Raw genomic sequence first — 6969 nt, forward strand, 5'->3', positions numbered from 1 at the left:
CCTCATAGTCTGCTTGGAGTTTCCTACAGAATACCCTAAATAATATAAATAATTAGGAGAATTAGAGATTTAAACATGTGTTTTTAAATATATTTAGCTTCATCATATACACTTTCTTAGCACTTGGCTAGTAAAATGCTATGATGAAGAAAATTATAAGATTTACTAAATTCTATGACACCTACCTTAAAAAGTAGTAGTACAGTAATAAATGAGAACCCTATATAGTTAAAAGTCAAATCTGTTGTTAATGGAACAAGTTTTTAAAGGTATGTTAGTGAGTAAACTGACATAATTTATTATTAGCTTCCATAAAACCTTTCTTTTTTCAAGATTTAGATTTTTTAATTACATATTAAATATGAATTGCAGTGTTAGCTGAGATTATACCAACATCTTTGGTGCTATTTATTCAAGATATGACCTATTACACATTTTTGTAAATAACCAGTTGATCTCCGTGATATTTTTTTTATCTTAAGCAGCTTAAAAATCTAAGGCTAAGAAGAAAGCATTATTAAAAGAATCTTTTCCTAGCAAAATAAGGTTATCACACTTCCTAACAAAAGTGAAGCTGTGACACATTTTTTTGTTTAAATTTTTAAGTTTTTAAAATTTTCAAAATTGTTTACGCAGCCTAAAAATTTGTAAGCAAAACAATTATATCAACTTACAAATTTATGTAACATTTAAAAATTTCCCCAGAAATTCTTATATTTAACATAGCTATCTCTATTTATTCTTGTCAGCAAGGAATACATGACCCACTAAGTATACATTAAGTAGGGATATTGCACTTTGATGTAAAAAGAATGAGAGATAAATATTGCCTCAATCACTATAGATATGATTTAATTGCCTTCATAAAATCAATTCTTAGTTTGAATCTGTTAGAAATTCTTAAAGTTATAGCAATATTAATCATTCAGTAAGACTAATATATAATCTTTAATTCACTTTACCTGCATAATTTAGCTCATTTTACATGACAACCAGATTAAATAAAATTTAATATCCTCATATATATGAAGTATGACAAAGATTCTTTGCTTGACCAAACTTTAATCAGACTCCTGAACCTTCTCCTAGGCACATCTATCTGTTCATTTCCTTGTAAAGTCTAGTTTTAGCAAGAACCCTGATAAGTCAGTTTAATCAGAACCTCTTACTTTTCATACCTGATTACCCTGAATACCCTAACAGGTTCCTCATTCTCCACATCTTCCAGATGATGTCTGATCACTCTGGCCTGTCCTCAGCAAGAATCCTGTTAGGTAAACTTAGCCAGAAATTCCCTTATCCCTGATGTTTCCTCTTACTAATTTTCTATCCACTGACCACCCTCTATCCTGCTCCTTAGCTATAAATACCCACTTGCTTATGCTGTATTTGGTATTAAGCCCAATCTCTCTTCCCCACTGTAAAATTTCATTGTAGTGGTTCCTATACCTATTGCAATGATGCTGAACAAAATCTGCCTTACTATCCTTAATAAGTATCACCAGATAGATTTTTCTTCAACAAATTTATCAAGTATAGAAAAACCTTGAATTGCAAGTAACTTGTCCTGTGAGAGTGTTTGCAAGACGAGCAAACATTTCTAATAAATTTTAACTTGATAAGCGAGCTATGTCTTGCAATATGAGTAGTGCATGATGCCAAAAGTCACATGATCACAACTGAGCCAATGGGTCTTCTCTCTCTCTCTCTCTCTCTCTCTCTCTCTCTCTCTCTCTCTGTTGGATTGTGGGTGATCATCTCCCATGCTTAGATGCCTGGTCTCAGGCCACAGTGTTTGGCCTGAGAATCTGAAAATCAGTGATTTTTCAGAACACTGAAAGGTGCCCACAACTGATACTAGTGTATTTTTTGTCACTTCAAAGCACCTACGACAGTCCTTTGCTTTTCCATTCAAGGGTAAGTTTACGATGTTTTGCTTCATTGTAGGTCTGGCTTACTGCAGATAGAGACCTTTTCCTCTGCTGCCTTATTGTCAGTTACATTAAATACAGTATATGACAAGAGTTTATCAATACTGGACTGTAGTCAACATGGCTGTGAGTGTATACAATGGCCCCCATGCAGAAAAAGGTTGAAGAGAAAGGCAGTAAGATGGAGATGATTATGGCGGAAGTTAGGGAAATCACTGAGAAGTACGAACAAGGTATGTGAGTGGCCAAAATTGCAAGATTTAAGTCTACATCTGTATCTCATCTGTGTAGGAAGAGGAGAAAAAGGTGGAGGAATCCCTCACTTCAAATGAGATTAGGGAGATGTATAAAATGTAGGAAACAGTGCAAATTTTGTAAAAAGCACCACCCGAATAAGGCTGTAGCAGTGCAAGCAATGAATCTATTTAATGACAATACAATGGCCCATTTCCATGAAATCCTCAAAAGGGGGCAAAAGCAAGTGGTATTGGATAGGTTCCTTGTTAAAGTTACACAAAAGGAAAAAGAGTCTATTGAACCAATAGATGGCAGTGATTCTTTTCGTGATAGTGAAAGTCATACTATACAATAACCCTCCTGTCTCCTGTCTCCCTCACACCAGCCACAAAGGTTTTCAAAGTTAAGTGCAGGTTAATTTATTTATTTTTCTTTATATTTTGTATTTTCTTTATTATTTTGTATTATATAATAGTACTGTAATAATTTTTATATGAATATTTTTGGTTTTCCATTATTTCTTATAGGGAAATTCACTTTGATACACAAGTTCTTTGGATTACAAACATGTTTCTGGAATGAATTATGTTCACAAACCAAGGTTTTACTGTATATATATATATATATATATATATATATATATACACACATACACATATACATAGTTGATATATCTATCCTAAATTATTCGATGTTAAGAACTAAAAATAATATTATCTTGCCCATTCTGAAAAATATAATAGATCTAAATGAATCATCAATGACAAATATCAATTAAGCACCTCCTATAATGAGGCACTGTACTGAGTATATTGCCAAGGATTTACCAATTATTGAAACTAATAAAGAGCTCTTTGAAGCAATATTCTTCATAGCATGTGTTTTTGACCACCTGTAAATTCTTCACAGAAATATAGATTAAAAGTCACATATTATATCTAGTATGTCTGTATTTTAGTTTTAGAATCTCAAGAATATAGGTGATTCAAGGTGCACTAAAAGTTCAGAAACCCAATGATAATTCTGAAAACTCAAAGAAGTCAATTCAGAAAATCAAAGAATGACTCTAGATATCTACATTTCTAACAACACCGTGGTGATTCTAATATAAGTAACCAATGGAATACACTTGCTCCAGTAGCACAACAAAGCACAATAAAAATTAACACAACAAAGATTCCCGTAAATTCCAAGAAAGGTCTGGTATCTGCCTAGTTTCTCTTCTCTTATATTCTTTGCCCTTGCCGTTAACATATCTCAAGTCCACAGATTTTTAATTATTTGGAATTGAAAAATTGGTACAAATTTTTAAGAATTAGAGTATTATTTTATTCGCAGAAAGAAGTCATAAAGAATTATTCTTACCATAAATTTTGGTACAACACTTCAGTTATATTCAAGAGAGAGAGAGCTGGGACACAGGAACACTGTACCTTTTCCAAGTGGACTGTGACTTACAAGTCCATCATAAAAATCAACATCTATGGTGAATCTGCTGCAATAAAACTGCATGGAATTTTAGAGATGATGATCATCTTCCTTGAACTTCTTCATTTTAAAGATGAAAAAATAGACTCTAGAGATATTTAATTATCCAGAGAGGCACCGCCTAAACTTTATGTAATAAACTTAATCTACAATCTACTCAGAAAAAATATTTTCAATTTGGAAATGACCTTTGGCTTCCTAAAATCTATTAGATTTTCTTCACTCTTGCTACTGTCACAAGGATTCTAAATGCATTTATGAGTATTATTAATAACTCTCTCAGTTAGCTTTAGTTTCATAATAAAGGTCTCTAGAAGTGAGTGGCTTTTTTTCTCTCTTGAAATACAGAATTTTATTTAGAAACTGCTTAAAGTGGGAAAAGAAACCCTGTCAAGAAAGATCAGGTGGAAAATGAGTTTCCAATAAAATGGAATTTTAGGGCAACAAAAGTCTAAAAGGCCACAAAAGAGAAACAGAACCACTGTTATTTGAACAATGGCTAGTTACTTGCACTTTTTTGGCATTGTCAATCACCGAATCTGTGAATTCCATCAGAGCACACACTACACAACAATTTTATCATAAAATACCTGCTTTCTACACACTTGTTAGGAGAATCTACCACCAGAAAGAAATCAATACAAATACATCGGGGGCTGAACAATATCAGTAGTGGGTGACACACATTTTGCAGAATTCTGCCAAACAAAGGAACTGAATAGGCTAGGGGCAAAGCAAATGAGGAATTGTTAAGAAATGGAATAGTTTAAATATCAATAAGCAATTCAGACACAGTACTATATTTTCTACAGAAGAAAATGAACACTTAGTAACACACTAATGAATTTATCTCCAGAGACATTAGTGCACTGGCTAAGTATTCCAGTAACAGTGGATGGCTGTGGACAGCAGGTACCGAGAATACCCAGCTTTGCAGGTCCCAAGGTAGCTGTGGCTTCACTGGTCACTGTCTTTGCCAGAGGTCCAGAAAGAACTTGCAATGTGACCATCTGCCTGATGAACTTACACTCTAAGTGGCAAACTTTAAGGAGCCAAAGAGGAATCCCCGATAGGCAAGGGAAACAGGGAAGAGAAACATATTAAATGTAGACTTAAAAGACAGAAAAATGGGACACAGCCCCATTCAAATCCAAGAGATGTGAGCAAGTCTCCAAAAGTAGCTGATGTGCCCAGTCTTTAAAATGTGGACACACCTCATTTCCCAAAAAGCACAATATATAGAAATTTCAGGGATAACTGGAAAAATCATCAGAGAAATGTCCACTGAAATTCAAGCTCTCCAACTCAGATCTCAGGGCTGAAATATGCCCTCTATTCATTCGGGCAACAATGCCTCTTGCTTCTTAAAGCAGCAGTATGATTGGTAAGGACACCAAATGGCTTTACAGAGCCACTATTTCAGCTTTCCTTCTGGGCTAAGGTCTAGGCCTTTGCAGCTTCAAACAGCCCTGCAAGGCCTATGAACAGCAGATTCCAAAGATCCCGAGGTCTGGCCCTTCCTTCCCAGACACAATGTCAACCATGTAAAATCTCCTGTGGTGTTATATTTTTATTTTGAAATATGGAAGCGTATTTTAAATACTCTGAAGACATTTATTTATTAAAACGTTCTCTGCCAAGATTTCACATTAGCTTCGAATTCAAGCCAGTCTTTATATTTCTCTACCAAGGTCTCAACCTCAGTGTGTTACATAAAAACACCTTCTCCAGCAATCAGTATTACCAGGGTCCACATGGAGAGCCCCATGGCCAGCCTCTTTGTTCCCTGGACGAACCAATTGGATGTTAATACTGCTCTGCTACAACTCCTAACTTAAACTCATTGAAAATGAAGTGCCCTTTAAAAAGAGGTAATTTTTGCTTATGAAAAAAAAAAAAAAACAACAAACAGTGAGTCTTCTAAGAATAATAAAACGGAGTATTTTACAGTGAAGTATGTGACCTAGAGTGAAGACTTTGAATGCTCCTCTGCTGGTCCAGGCTGCTAATACTCTTCTTGTTCTTCCGTGGGCCCCCTTCATCGGGTACCACAAAGCCTTCATATGTGGCATAGAGAATGTACATGATCCTCTGCAATACAGGGTTGTTTCCCCCCTCAACCTCCAGGCAACTCAATTCAATGTTCCTTAGCTTTCCAAAGCAAAAGTCTCTCTCTTTCTCCAAGTTTTCAATGATAAGTTTCAATACACTGACCTGCTGCATCAATTCAACTGCTTGCCATCCCTGTTGCCTGCATCAGGATCCTTTCATACCGTGCCCCAGCCAGCCTTAGGGGCTGCGGTAGTTCTGAGTGTTGCAATGGGCCTCAGCGGAGCTGCACTGCTAGAGCTGAGAGGTTTCCTGGGTTTGCTCAGAGCTGGAACAACAGGGGAGGAAGCCGCTGAAGTTCTTCCTTATCTGGCAGTTACAGGGTCATAGTGTTTTCCATCACAGCTTGCATCATAAAACTTCTTGAGAGGTGCCTGGGTGGCCCAGACGGTTAAGCCTCTGACTTTTGATCTCGGCTCAGGTCACAATCACAGTTCATGGGACTGAGTCCCATGTCCAGCCTGCTTGGGAATCTTTATCTCCCCCTCTCTCTCAGCTCCTCCCCCACCTTGAAATCTCTCTCTTTTATTCTCTTTCTCTATCAAAATAAATAAATAAACAAAAAACAAAAAACAAAACAACGAAGGCCAAAAAAACCTTTTTGAACCACTGAACAAATTCAAAATTGTCCTGAAACTTTCCTTTCACTAATTTGTCCACAGGAATTATTTTGTCAACACCCATTCTTTTAAGACCTGCTTGTAGTGTCTTGAACTTCTGGATGTACTCAGCTTAGCCTGGAATTTCACCTTCTTCAAGGCCATGGAGCCAGGGAACAGGCCATCCATAAACTGACAATAGGCAGCCCCTGAGGGCAACTGTTCAATCTTCGTCAGATTCACCTGCAGAGAGAGACTCCCTGATCCAGTCCAGCCTGTCATGTGGACTCAGGTTGTCACTGGTGACTGACATTGGGAATACCTTCACTGTTGTCTTTGGCTCTCAGCAGTACTGCAGCCATCACCTGTGCCCAGCTTGGGTTCAGTCTTTGTTTCCTCTCCTTCAAACCAACCGATCCTGCCTGCCACCAGCCTTGATGACTTCACATGCATTCCCCCACACCCATCATGCACCAACGTACCTAAAAGTGAATGGCTTTAGAGATCCGAAGTTTATTAACTGGTCATTCTGTGGGTTAACAACTTGCCTTGGGCTCAGATCATTGTACTGCTGGTCTGTGCCAGGCGCAGATGCTCTCAGCTGG

At 36.9% G+C, this 6969-nt stretch overlaps 1 pseudogene; it reads right to left on the minus strand.

Annotated features, from left to right (window-relative positions):
• Positions 1-5600: 5600 nt before the first annotated feature.
• On the minus strand, positions 5601-6745 carry LOC102965756 (annotated as a pseudogene).
• Positions 6746-6969: the final 224 nt, after the last annotated feature.

The sequence above is a fragment of the Panthera tigris genome, chromosome C2 (genome assembly GCF_018350195.1).
Source record: "Panthera tigris isolate Pti1 chromosome C2, P.tigris_Pti1_mat1.1, whole genome shotgun sequence".
NCBI lineage: Eukaryota > Metazoa > Chordata > Mammalia > Carnivora > Felidae > Panthera > Panthera tigris.